Source organism: Myxine glutinosa, chromosome 2 (assembly GCF_964187855.1).
Source record: "Myxine glutinosa chromosome 2, kmMyxGlut1.1, whole genome shotgun sequence".
Classification (NCBI taxonomy): Eukaryota; Metazoa; Chordata; class Myxini; order Myxiniformes; family Myxinidae; genus Myxine; species Myxine glutinosa.
The window spans coordinates 161,041,400-161,055,382 of NC_136262.1; positions in this window are offsets into that span (position 1 = coordinate 161,041,400).

The following is a 13,983-nucleotide window of genomic DNA, read 5'->3' on the forward strand; positions in this document are numbered from 1 at the left end:
GAAATGGAGAGAGGAGGATTGAGGGATTTGGAGCTGGGAGGAGAAGAAATGAGAAATTTGAAACTTGAGGAAGGGAGATTGAGGGGTTTGGAGCTACGAGGAGAAGAAATGAGAAATTTGGAACTTGAGGAAGGGAGATTGAAGGGTTTGGAGCTGGGAGGAGAATAAATGAGAAATTTGGAACTTGAGGAAGGGAGATTGAGGGATTTGGAGCTGGGGGTAGAAATGAGGAATTTGGAACTTGAGGGAGAGATTGAGGAATTTGGGCTTGGGGGAGGGGGTGGTGAAGTGAGGTATTTGGAACAGGAGGAAGGGAGATTGAGGAATCTAAAGCTGGGAGAGAGAAATTAGGAATTTGAACCTGGATGGAGGATGATTGAGGGATTTTTTTTTTTGAATACAAGATCGAGGCTCGTGTAAGAGCTAACATTAATCACAAAAAAAAAACCGGACACATAAAACATATAAGAAGGGGAGCGGTAGACAAGATGGGGAGAGAGGGGGGAAGCACACAAGCACAGCATTTGAGAGCAGGGACATCAGGAGATCTGTGGGAGGGAGAGGGCTTGGGGGCGAGGAGGTGTGGGAGGGGGGGGGGGGAGGTGGGAGAGGTATAAAACACATGGACACTACAAGGACTTCAAGGAATTAAGTCGGTATTTCAAAAAAGTGGATCTGGGGTGAATTAACGGGGGTAGCATAGATCAAGGTTTTGGATGGGGGAAGATAAAACATGGTGGTGAACAGCTGTTTTAAAGAAAGAAGGGAGGAGTGGGTTTGCAGAGAGTGAGGGAGTTTGCTCCAGAGGCGGGAGTAAAGAGGAATGAAAGAGTGAAGGTGAGCAGAGAGTCTTGATTTTGGCAATTTCACCAGAAGAGGGTTGCTGGCAGATCTTGTGCGACCTGTAGGAATATTTGGGGGACAGACCACAGAGAGAGCTAGGGGAGCAAGGCCGGAGAGGAGTCGGTAGAAGACAGAAAGACCACCAACCTGCCTGCGGTGAGAGGGAGAGAGAGACCCTCGGAGTTAGCTTCATCGCGGGAGATTCCAATGATTCTGAAAGCTTTGGTTTCAACAGCGTGAAGCCGAGCCAGGTGAGAGGCAGCAGCACCGGCCCAGAGGGGTGAACAGTATTCCATCGAGCTGCGGATGAAAGCCTTATATGTGGTGAGGAGCTCAGGTGTGCCAAGGAAGGACTTTACACGAAGGAGGATGCCCAGTCGGCGACTGGCTTTGGAGGCCAGCTTGGAAATGTGGAATTCCCCAGGAAAGATCATGGCAGATAGTGAGATCCAAAAGCTTGAGTGACAGAACTTCTTGGAGAGGATTGTTGAGAAAGTAGATGGGAGGGTTGTCCCGTCGATCTTTTCGGAGAGACATAGTGAGAGTGTGAGATTTGTCAGGATTGAAAGACATGTTCCACTTGTTTGACCAGTCTGTGATTTTGTCCAGGTCTGCAGAGAGTGAGGAGGCTCCAGACTGCCGATCTGAGGGATGAGGATTGGAGCGGCAGAGAGTGGAGTCATCAGCAAAGAGATAGAGAGGATTTTCCAGAGAGTCAGAGAGATCATTGATGAAGACCAGAAAAAGCACAGGGCCCAGAACACTGCCTTGGGGAACTACAGCCGGAACAGGAAGGGGAGATGAGAGAAATCCATTCAGGGCCACACGTTGACTACGACCAGAGAGGAAGTCCGCAAGCCATGAGTGGAGATTTCCATGGATACCAAAAGAGGAGAGTTTGGTGAGCAGAGCTGGGTGCCAGACAGTATCGAAGGCATGTGATATGTCAAGGGAGACAGCTCTGATTTCCTGTTTGGCATTGAGGACCTCCATCCATTGTTGAGACAGCAGAAGCAACATGTCCAGAGTAGAGTGATCTGGTCTGAATCCAAATTGATGATCAGAGCTCAAGCCATTGGAGAAGAGGAAGGATTTGATATCCGAAGCAATGATGGATTCCATGACTTTGCTGATAATTGGGAGCAGGCTAATTGATCTGTAGTTGCAAGGATCTGTTTTTGCACCTTTTTTGTGTAAAGCAGTGATGTTGGCTGATTTCCAAGCTGATGGCAGATGACCTTGAGCAAAAGAGAGGGTGAAGAGAACAGAGAGAGGGAGTGAAAGAGCGGCAGAGCAGGATTTTAGGACCCGTGGGCTGATGCCTTCTGGTGCAGTTGCAGAATCAGAGTCGAGGTTTGACAAAAACCGATCCACATTGTCAGGAGAGAAGGACACAGAGTCCAGGAGCAGCTGGGCACGACTGGGTAAGGTGGGGACAGAGAGAGATGGGTTTGGAACACAAGATGTTGAGGCAAACACAGAGTTGAGGCATCCAGCTTTGACACGTGCGGTGTCAGAGAGATTGATTTTGAGCTGGGTGGATAAGTGAGGATTTTTGGAACTGGGTGGTGGGGGTGGGGGCAGAGGGTGGAGATTGAGGGATTTGGAGCTGTGGGTGGGTGATGTGGGGGGTGGGGGGAGAAATGAAGAATTTAAACCAAGAGGGAGGAAGATTGAGAGATTTGGAGCTGGGAGGAGAAATGAGGAATTTGGAACTGGAGGGAGAGAGATTGAGGGATTTGGAGCTGGATGGTGGGTGTGGGGGGAGGGGGCAGTTAGGAGAATGGAGATTGATGGATTTGGAGCTGGAAAGAGAAATGAGGAATTTGGAACTGGAGGGAGAGAGATTGAGGGATTTGGAGCTGGATGGTGGGTGTGGGGGGAGGGGGCAGTTAGGAGAATGGAGATTGATGGATTTGGAGCTGGAAAGAGAAATGAGGAATTTGGAACTGGAGGGAGAGAGATTGAGGGATTTGGAGTTGGGGGAGAAGAAATGAGGTATTTGGCCCTGGAGGGAGGGGGGGGGGGGGAATTTGAGGGATTTGGAGCTGGATGGTGGCGTGGGGGCAGGGGGTGTGTAGGATGGAGATTGAGGGGTTTGGAGCTGGGGGTGGGTGATGGGGGGTGGGGGCAGGGAAGAAATGAAGAATTTAAACCAAGAGGGAGGAAGATTGAGAGATTTGGAGCTGGGAGGAGAAATGAAGAATTTAAACCTAGAGGGAGGGAGATTGAGGGATTTGGAGCTGGGAGGAGAAATGAAGAATTTAAACCTAGAGGGAGGGAGATTGAGGGATTTGGAGCTGGGAGGAGAAATGAAGAATTTAAACCTAGAGGGAGGGAGATTGAGGGATTTGGAGCTGGATGGTGGGTGTGGGGGGAGTGGGTGGTTAGGAGAATGGAGATTGATGGATTTGGAGCTGGGAAGAGAAATGAGGAATTTGGAACTGCAGGGAGGGAGATTGAGGAATTTGGAGCTGGATGGTGGGTGTGGGGGGAGGGGGCAGTTAGGAGAATGGAGATTGATGGATTTGGAGCTGGAAAGAGAAATGAGGAATTTGGAACTGGAGGGAGAGAGATTGAGGGATTTGGAGCTGGATGGTGGGTGTGGGGGGAGGGGGCAGTTAGGAGATTGAGAGATTTGGAGCTGGAAAGAGAAATGAGGAATTTGGAACTGGAAGGAGAGAGATTGAGGGATTTGGAGCTGGAAAGAGAAATGAGGAATTTGGAACTGGAGGGAGAGAGATTGAGGGATTTGGAGCTGGATGGTGGGTGTGGGGGGAGGGGGCAGTTAGGAGAATGGAGATTGATGGATTTGGAGCTGGAAAGAGAAATGAGGAATTTGGAACTGGAGGGAGGGGGGGGGGGAGTTTGAGGGATTTGGAGCTGGATGGTGGCGTGGGGGCAGGGGGTGTGTAGGATGGAGATTGATGGATTTGGAGCTGGGGGTGGGTGATGGGGGGTGGGGGGAGGGAAGAAATGAAGAATTCAAACCAAGAGGGAGGGAGATTGAGGGATTTGGAGCTGGGAGGAGAAATCAAGAATTTAAACCAAGAGGGAGGAAGATTGAGAGATTTGGAGCTGGGAGGAGAAATGAAGAATTTAAACCTAGAGGGAGGGAGATTGAGGGATTTGGAGTTGGGAGGAGAAATGAAGAATTTAAACCAAGAGGGAGGAAGATTGAGAGATTTGGAGCTGGGAGGAGAAATGAAGAATTTAAACCAAGAGGGAGGAAGATTGAGAGATTTGGAGTTGGGAGGAGAAATGAAGAATTCAAACCAAGAGGGAGGAAGATTGAGAGATTTGGAGCTGGGAGGAGAAATGAAGAATTTAAACCAAGAGGGAGGGAGATTGAGGGATTTGGAGCTGGGGGGGAGACATGAAGAATTTAAACCAAGAGGGAGGAAGATTGAGAGATTTGGAGCTGGGAGGAGAAATGAAGAATTTAAACCTAGAGGGAGGGAGATTGAGGGATTTGGAGCTGGGAGGAGAAATGAAGAATTTAAACCTAGAGGGAGGGAGATTGAGGGATTTGGAGCTGGGAGGAGAAATGAAGAATTTAAACCAAGATGGAGGAAGATTGAGAGATTTGGAGCTGGGAGGAGAAATGAAGAATTTAAACCTAGAGGGAGGGAGATTGAGGGATTTGGAGCTGGATGGTGGGCGTGGGGGGAGGGGGCGGTTAGGAGAATGGAGATTGAGGGATTTGGAGCTGGGAAGAGAAATGAGGAATTTGGATCTGCAGGGAGGGAGATTGAGGAATTTGTAATTGGGGCGGCGGGGGGGGGGGGGCTGAGATGAGAAAATTAAAACTAGGATAAGGGAGATTGAGTGATTCGGAGCTGGAAGGCTGGGAGCTGGGGGGAGGATGAGGGGGCGCCCGTGAGCTGCGGCAGAAGCTGCCGAGGACTAACAAGCGACGCAGCCCGTCCGCCGCCGCCTCCGCGATGACTCCTCTCAGATTCGGCCCTAGAATGCCGGAACCATCGCTCCGTTCCCTCGAATGAAACGGACGCGGCCAGGGCGCGGTAAGGGTCACAATGGCCGATTTTCCTTCCCATTATCCATTTTTTCTCCTGCCGATACCGTTTGCATCGAGCAGAGACTCTGCCTTTGTCTGGGAATCTCGGGAGCCGTGCAGAGCCGCGAGCTGCTCCATGGCTCGTGGAAATGTAGGATTTATTTTCCATTCGTTAAATCCGGCTCCAGGTTCTTGGAGTCTTCGGGGTCTTTGTTTAGGTCTCCGAGTTTGATAAAATGGGTGCCCGGAGAACGATCGGTGTCTCCGAAAGACCAAAGCTGTCCTTGGTGCTGAAATCGAGCATGGGATGTTAAGGTTCCAGGTTCGAATCGGAATGATCAGGAATTAAACAGGGAAAGATGGGACAAGATGGAGATGGAAATGTTTCGAATCGACTGACGAGTGTACAGTAACAACAAATTGATTTTCGAATATTCTAAATGATTTCATGGATAAATCGATCACGTGGCAGATTGGCCACGGTAGTGGAAGGTATTCGATGATGAGAGGTGAAACCTCGGATCAAATTTGAATAAAACGGTTCATTTTGCCACTGGATTGGCTCCATGTAATGAACGATTGACTCCAATATCGTCGAGTTGGAATGTCGTGCTCAATTAATTTAATCTACAAAGTACCATACGCAGCTTGCTACATACAGTAGATTCGCTTGAGGGAGTGAATGTGGTTCGGTTTGGGGAGTTGATGTGGTTCGGTTTGGAGTGAATGTGGTTCGGTTTAGGGAGTGAATGTGGTTTGGGGAGTGAATGTGGTTCGGTTTGGGGAGTTGATGTGGTTCGGTTTAGGGAGTGAATGTGGTTCGGTTTAGGGAGTGAATGTGGTTCGGTTTAGGGAGTGAATGTGGTTCGGTTTAGGGAGTGAATGTGGTTCGGTTTAGGGAGTGAATGTGGTTTGGGGAGTGAATGTGGTTCGGTTTGGGGAGTGAATGACTGAATGTGGTTCGGTTTGGGGAGTGAATGTTGTTCGGTTTGGGGAATGAATGTGGTTCGGTTTGGAGAGTGAATGTGGTTTGGTTTTGGGAGTGAATGTGGTTTGGTTTGGGGAGTGAATGTGGTTCGGTTTATGGAGTGAATGTGGTTCAGTTTATGGAGTGAATGTGGTTCAGTTTAGGGAGTGAATGTGGTTCGGTTTAGGGAGTGAATGTGGTTCGGTTTAGGGAGTGGATGTGGTTCGGTTTTGGGAGTGCATGTAGTTTGGTTTGGGGAGTGAATGTGGTTCGGTTTATGGAGTGAATGTGGTTCGGTTTGGAGAGTGAATGTGGTTCGGTTTGGGGAGTGAATGTGGTTCGGTTTAGGGAGTGAATGTGGTTCGGTTTAGGGAGTGAACGTGGTGCAGGTTAGGGAGTGAATGTGGTTCGGTTTGGGGAGTGAATGTGGTTCTGTTTGGGGAGTGAATGTGGTTCGGTTTGGGGAGTGAATGTGGTTCGGTTTAGGGAGTGAATGTGGTTCGGTTTGGAGAGTGAATGTGGTTCGGTTTAGGGAGTGAATGTGGTTCGGTTTGGGGAGTGAATGTGGTTCAGTTTGGGGAGTGAATGTGGTTCGGTTTAGGGAGTAAATGTGGTTCATTTTGGAGAGTTGATGTGGTTTATTTTGGGGAGTTGATGTGGTTCATTTTGGGGAGTTTATGTGGTTCGGTTTGGAGAGTGAATGTGGTTCGGTTTGGGAAGTGAATGTGGTGCGGTTTGGGGAGTGAATGTGGTTCGGTTTGGGGAGTAAATGTGGTTTGGTTTGGGGAGTGAATGTGGTTCGGTTTAGGGAGTGAATGTAGTTCTGTTTATGGAGTGAATGTTGTGTGGTTTGGGGAGTGAATGACTGAATGTGGTTCGGTTTGGGGAGTGAATGTTGTTCGGTTTGGGGAGTGAATGTGGTTCGGTTTAGGGAGTGAATGCGGTTCGGTTTGGAGAGTGGATGTGGTTTGGTTTTGGGAGTGAATGTGATTCGGTTTGGGGAGTGAATATGGTTCGGTTTAGGGAGTGAATGTGGTTCGGTTTGGGGAGTGAATGTGGTTCGGTTTAGGGAGTGAATGTGGTTTGGTTTTGGGAGTGAATGTGGTTTGGTTTGGGGAGTGAATGTGGTTCGGTTTATGGAGTGAATGTGGTTCAGTTTAGGGAGTGAATGTGGTTCAGTTTAGGGAGTGAATGTGGTTCGGTTTAGGGAGTGAATGTGGTTCGGTTGAGGGAGTGGATGTGGTTCGGTTTTGGGAGTGAATGTAGTTTGGTTTGGGGAGTGAATGTGGTTCGGTTTATGGAGTGAATGTGGTTCGGTTTGGAGAGTGAATGTGGTTTGGTTTTGGGAGTGAATGTGGTTTGGTTTGGGGAGTGAATGTGGTTCGGTTTATGGAGTGAATGTGGTTCGGTTTGGAGAGTGAATGTGGTTCGGTTTAGGGAGTGAATGTGGTTCGGTTTAGGGAGTGAATGTGGTTCGGGTTAGGGAGTGAATGTGGTTCGGTTTGGGGAGTGAATGTGGTTCGGTTTGGGGAGTGAATGTGGTTCGGTTTGGGGAGTGAATGTGGTTCGGTTTAGGGAGTGAATGTGGTTCGGTTTGGAGAGTGAATGTGGTTCGGTTTAGGGAGTGAATGTGGTTCGGTTTGGGGAGTGAATCTGGTTCAGTTTGGGGAGTGAATGTGGTTTGGTTTAGGGAGTAAATGTGGTTCATTTTGGGGAGTTGATGTGGTTTATTTTGGCGAGTTGATGTGGTTCATTTTGGGGAGTTTATGTGGTTCGGTTTGGAGAGTGAATGTGGTTCGGTTTGGGAAGTGAATGTGGTGCGGTTTGGGGAGTGAATGTGGTTCGGTTTGGGGAGTAAATGTGGTTTGGTTTGGGGAGTGAATGTGGTTCGGTTTAGGGAGTGAATGTAGTTCTGTTTATGGAGTGAATGTTGTGTGGTTTGGGGAGTGAATGTGGTTTGGTTTAGAGAGTGCACGTGGTTCGGTTTTGGGAGTGAATGTGGTTCGGTTTGGGGAGTGAATGTGGTTCGATTTAGAGAGTGCATGTGGTTCGGTCTCGGGAGTGAATGTAGTTCGGTTTAGGGAGTGAATGTTGTGTGGTTTGGGGAGTGAATGTGGTTTGGTTTAGAGAGTGCACGTGGTTCGGTTTAGTGAGTGAATGTAGTTCGGTTTGGGGAGTGAATGTGGTTCGGTTTAGGGAGTGAATGTAGTTCGGCTTAGGGAGAGAATGTAGTTCGGTTTGGGGAGTGAATGTGGTTCGGTTTGGAGAGTGAATGTGGTTTGGTTTGGGGAGTGAATATGGTTCGGTTTAGGGAGTGAATGTGGTTCGGTTTGGGGAGTGAATGTGGTTCAGTTTGGGGAGTGAATGTGGTTCGGTTTAGCGAGTGAATGTGGTTCGGTTTGGGGAGTGAATGTGGTTCGGTTTGGGGAGTGAATGTGGTTCGGTTTAGAGAGTGCATGTTGTTCGGTTTTGGGAGTGAATGTAGTTCGGTTTGGGGAGGAATGTGGTTCGGTTTGGAGAGTGAATGTAGTTCGGTTTAGCGAGTGAATGTGGTTTGGTTTGGGGAGTGAATGTGCTTCGGTTTGGGGAGTGAATGTGGTTCGGTTTGGGGAGTGAATGTGGTTCGGTTTGGGGAGTGAATGTGGTTCGGTTTGGGGAGTGAATGTGGTTCGGTTTAGGGAGTGAATGTGGTTTGGTATAGCGAGTGAATGTAGTTCGGTTTAGCGAGTGAATGTGGTTTGGTTTGGGGAGTGAATGTGGTTCGGTTTGGGGAGTGAATGTGGTTCGGTTTGGGGAGTGAATGTGGTTCGGTTTAGCGAGTGAATGTGGTTCGGTTTAGCGAGTGAATGTAGTTCGGTTTGGGGAGTGAATGTGGTTCCGTTTAGCGAGTGAATGTAGTTCGGTTTGGGGAGTGAATGTGGTTCGGTTTAGCGAGTGAATGTAGTTCGGTTTGGGGAGTGAATGTGGTTCGGTTTAGGGAGTGAATGTGGTTCGGTTTGGAGAGTGAATGTGGTTCGGCTTAGCGAGTGAATGTAGTTCGGTTTGGGGAGTGAATGTGGTTCGGTTTGGAGAGTGAATGTGGTTTGGTTTGGGGAGTGAATGTGGTTCGGTTTAGGGAGTGAATGTGGTTTGGTTTGGGGAGTGAATGTGGTTCCGTTTGGGGAGTGAATATGGTTCGGTTTAGGGAGTGAATGTGGTTCGGTTTGGGGAGTGAATGTGGTTCATTTTGGGGAGTTGATGTGGTTCATTTTGGGGAGTTGATGTGGTTCATTTTGGGGAGTTTATGTGGTTCGGTTTGGAGAGTGAATGTGGTTCGGTTTGGGGAGTGAATGTGGTTCGGTTTAGAGAGTGCATGTGGTTCGGTTTAGGGAGTGAATGTAGTTCGGTTTGGGGAGTGAATGTGGTTCGGTTTGGAGAGTGAATGTAGTTCAGTTCAGCGAGTGAATGTGGTTTGGTTTGGGGAGTGAATGTGCTTCGGTTTGGGGAGTGAATGTGGTTCGGTTTGGGGAGTGAATGTGGTTCGGTTTGGGGAGTGAATGTGGTTCGGTTTGGGGAGTGAATGTGGGTCGGTTTAGGGAGTGAATGTGGTTTGGTTTAGCGAGTGAATGTAGTTCGGTTTAGCGAGTGAATGTGGTTTGGTTTGGGGAGTGAATGTGGTTCGGTTTGGGGAGTGAATGTGGTTCGGTTTGGGGAGTGAATGTGGTTCGGTTTAGTGAGTGAATGTGGTTCGGTTTAGCGAGTGAATGTCGTTCGGTTTGGGGAGTGAATGTGGTTCGGTTTAGCGAGTGAATGTAGTTCGGTTTGGGGGGTGAATGTGGTTCGGTTTAGCGAGTGAATGTAGTTCGGTTTGGGGAGTGAATGTGGTTCGGTTTAGCGAGTGAATGTAGTTGAGTTTAGAGAGTGCATGTGGTTTGGTTTAGCGAGTGAATGTGGTTCGGTTTGGGGAGTGCATGTGGTTCGGTTTAGCAAGTGAATGTGGTTCGGTTTGGGGAGTGAATGTGGTTCGGTTTAGCGAGTGAATGTAGTTCGGTTTAGCGAGTGAATGTGGTTTGGTTTGGGGAGTGAATGTGCTTCGGTTTGGGGAGTGAATGTGGTTCGGTTTGGGGAGTGAATGTGGTTCGGTTTGGGGAGTGAATGTGGTTCAGTTTGGGGAGTGAATGTGGTTCGGTTTAGGGAGTGAATGTGGTTTGGTTTGGGGAGTGAAGTGGTTCGGTTTGGGGGTGAATGTGGTTTATTTTGGGGAGTTGATGTGGTTCGGTTTGGGGAGTGAGTGTGGTTCGGTTTGGAGAGTGAATGTGGTTTGGTTTAGGGAGTGAATGTGGTGTGCTTTGGGGAGTGAATGTGGTTCGGTTTGGGAGTGAATGTGGTTCGGTTTGTGGAGTGAATGTGGTTCATTTTGGGGAGTTGATGTGGTTCGGTTTGGGGAGTGAATGTGGTTTGGTTTGGGGAGTGATCGTGGTTCAGTTTGGGGAGTGAATGTGGTTCAGTTTGGGGAGTGAATGTGGTTTGGTTTGGGGAGTGAATGTGGTTTGGTTTGGGGAGTGATCGTGGTTCAGTTTGGGGAGTGAATGTGGTTCAGTTTGGGGAGTGAATGTGGTTTGGTTTGGGGAGTGAATGTGGTTCGGTTTGGGGAGTGAATGTGGTTCAGTTTGGGGAGTGAATGTGGTTCGGTTTAGGGAGTGAACGTTGTTCAGTTTGGGGAGTGAATGTGGTTCATTTTGGGGAGTTGATGTGGTTCATTTTGGGGAGTTGATGTGGTTCATTTTGGGGAGTTTATGTGGTTCATTTTGGGGAGTTTATGTGGTTTGGTTTGGAGAGTGAATGTAGTTCGGTTTGGGGAGTGAATGTGGTTCGGTTTAGAGAGTGCATGTGGTTCGGTTTAGGGAGTGAATGTAGTTCGGTTTGGGGAGTGAATGTGGTTCGGTTTGGAGAGTGAATGTAGTTCGGTTGAGCGAATGAATGTGGTTTGGTTTGGGGAGTGAATGTGGTTCGGTTTAGCGAGTGAATGTGGTTCGGTTTAGGGAGTGAATGTGGTTCGGTTTAGGGAGTGAATGTGGTTCGGTTTGGGGAGTGAATGTGGTTCAGTTTGGGGAGTGAATGTGGTTCAGTTTCGGGAGTGAATGTGGTTCGGTTTGGGGAGTGAATGTGGTTCGGTTTGGGGAGTGAATGTGGTTCGGTTTGGGGAGTGAATGCGGTTCGGTTTAGGGAATGAATGTGGTTTGGTTTGGGGAGTTGATGTGGTTCGGTTTGGAGAGTGGATGTGGTTTGGTTTTGGGAGTGAATGTGGTTCATTTTGGGGAGTTGATGTGGTTCAGTTTGGGGAGTGAATGTGGTTCGGTTTGGAGAGTGGATGTGGTTTGGTTTTGGGAGTGAATGTGGTTCATTTTGGGGAGTTGATGTGGTTCGGTTTGGGGAGTGAATGTGGTTCGGTTTGGAGAGTGAATGTGGTTTGGTTTGGGGAGTGAATGTGGTTCGGTTTGGGGAGTGAATGTGGTTCGGTTTGGAGAGTGAATGTGGTTTGGTTTGGGGAGTGAATGTGGTTCGGTTTGGGGAGTGAATGTGGTTTGGTTTGGGGAGTGGATGTGGTTCGGTTTGGGGAGTGAATGTGGTTCGGTTTGGAGAGTGAATGTGGTTTGGTTTTGGGGAGTGGATGTGGTTCGGTTTGGGGAGTGAATGTGGTTCGGTTTGGAGAGTGAATGTGGTTTGGTTTTGGGAGTGAATGTGGTTAGGTTTGGGGGGTGAATGTGGTTCGGTTTGGGGAGTGAATGTGGTTCGGTTTGGAGAGTGAATGTGGTTTGGTTTTGGGAGTGAATGTGGTTCGGTTTGGGAAGTGAATGTGGTTCGGTTTGGGGAGTGAATGTGGTTCGGTTTGGGGCGTGAATGTGGTTCATTTTGGGGAGTTGATGTTGTTCGGTTTGGGGAGTGAAGGTGGTTCGGTTTGGAGAGTGAATGTGGTTTGGTTTGGGGAGTGAATGTGGTTCGGTTTAGGGAGTGAATGTGGTTCGGTTTGGGGAGTGAATGTGGTTCATTTTGGGGAGTTGATGTGGTTCATTTTGGGGAGTTGATGTGGTTCATTTTGGGGAGTTTATGTGGTTTGGTTTGGAGAGTGAATGTGGTTCGGTTTGGGGAGTGAATGTGGTTCGGTTTGGGGAGTGAATGTGGTTCGGTTTAGAGAGTGCATGTGGTTCGGTTTAGGGAGTGAATGTAGTTCGGTTTGAGAAGTGAATGTGGTTCGGTTTGGAGAGTGAATGTAGTTCGGTTTAGCGAGTGAATGTGGTTTGGTTTGGGGAGTGAATGTGCTTCGGTTTGGGGAGTGAATGTGGTTCGGTTTGGGGAGTGAATTTGGTTCGGTTTGGGGAGTGAATGTGGTTCGGTTTAGGGAGTGAATGTGGTTTGGTTTAGCGAGTGAATGTAGTTCGGTTTAGCGAGTGAATGTGGTTTGGTTTGGGGAGTGAATGTGGTTCGGTTTGGGGAGTGAATGTGGTTCGGTTTGTGGAGTGAATGTGGTTCGGTTTAGCGAGTGAATGTGGTTCAGTTTGGGGAGTGAATGTGGTTCAGTTTAGCGAGTGAATGTAGTTCAGTTTGGGGAGTGAATGTGGTTCGGTTTAGCGAGTGAATGTAGTTCGGTTTGGGGAGTCAATGTGGTTTGGTTTAGCGAGTGAATTTAGTTCGGTTTAGAGAGTGCATGTGGTTTGGTTTAGCGAGTGAATGTAGTTCGGTTTAGCGAGTGAATGTGGTTCGGTTTGGGGAGTGAATGTGGTTCGGTTTAGCGAGTGAATGTAGTTCGGTTTAGCGAGTGAATGTGGTTTGGTTTGGGGAGTGAATGTGCTTCGGTTTGGGGAGTGAATGTGGTTCGGTTTGGGGAGTGAATGTGGTTCGGTTTGGGGAGTGAATGTGGTTCGGTTTGGGGAGTGAATGTGGTTCGGTTTAGGGAGTGAATGTGGTTTGGTTTGGGGAGTGAATGTGGTTCGGTTTGGGGGTGAATGTGGTTCATTTTGGGGAGTTGATGTGGTTCGGTTTGGGGAGTGAGTGTGGTTTGGTTTGGAGAGTGAATGTGGTTTGGTTTAGGGAGTGAATGTGGTGTGCTTTGGGAAGTGAATGTGGTTCGGTTTGGGGAGTGAATGTGGTTCGGTTTGTGGAGTGAATGTGGTTCATTTTGGGGAGTTAATGTGGTTCGGTTTGGGGAGTGAATGTGGTTCAGTTTGGGGAGTGAATGTGGTTCAGTTTGGGGAGTGAATGTGGTTCAGTTTGGGGAGTGAATGTGGTTCGGTTTGGGGAGTGAATGTGGTTTGGTTTGGGGAGTGAATGTGGTTCGGTTTGGGGAGTGAATGTGGTTCAGTTTGGGGAGTGAATGTGGTTCGGTTTAGGGAGTGAACATGGTTCAGTTTGGGGAGTGAATGTGGTTCATTTTGGGGAGTTAATGTGGTTCATTTTGGGGAGTTTATGTGGTTCATTTTGGGGAGTTTATGTGGTTTGGTTTGGAGAGTGAATGTAGTTCGGTTTGGGGAGTGAATGTGGTTCGGTTTAGAGAGTGCATGTGGTTCGGTTTAGGGAGTGAATGTAGTTCGGTTTGGGGAGTGAATGTGGTTCGGTTTGGAGAGTGAATGTAGTTTGGTTTAGCGAGTGAATGTGGTTTGGTTTGGGGAGTGAATGTAGTTCGGTTTAGCGAGTGAATGTGGTTTGGTTTGGGGAGTGAATGTGGTTCGGTTTAGCGAGTGAATGTGGTTCGGTTTGGGGAGTGAATGTGGTTCGGTTTGGGGAGTGAATGTGGTTCGGTTTAAGGAGTGAATGTGGTTTGGTTTGGGGAGTGAATGTGGTTCGGTTTAGCGAGTGAATGTGGTTCGGTTTGGGGAGTGAATGTGGTTCGGTTTGGGGAGTGAATGTGGTTCGGTTTGGGGAGTGAATGTGGTTCGGTTTAGGGAGTGAATGTGGTTCGGTTTGGGGAGTGAATGTGGTTCGGTTTGGGGAGTGAATGTGGTTCGGTTTGGGGAGTGAATGTGGTTCGGTTTGGGGAGTGAATGTGGTTCGGTTTGGAGAGTGGATGTGGTTTGGTTTTGGGAGTGAATGTGGTTCGATTTGGGGAGTTGATGTGGTTCGGTTTGGAGAGTGGATGTGGTTTGGTTTTGGGAGTGAATGTGGTTCATTTTGGGGAGTT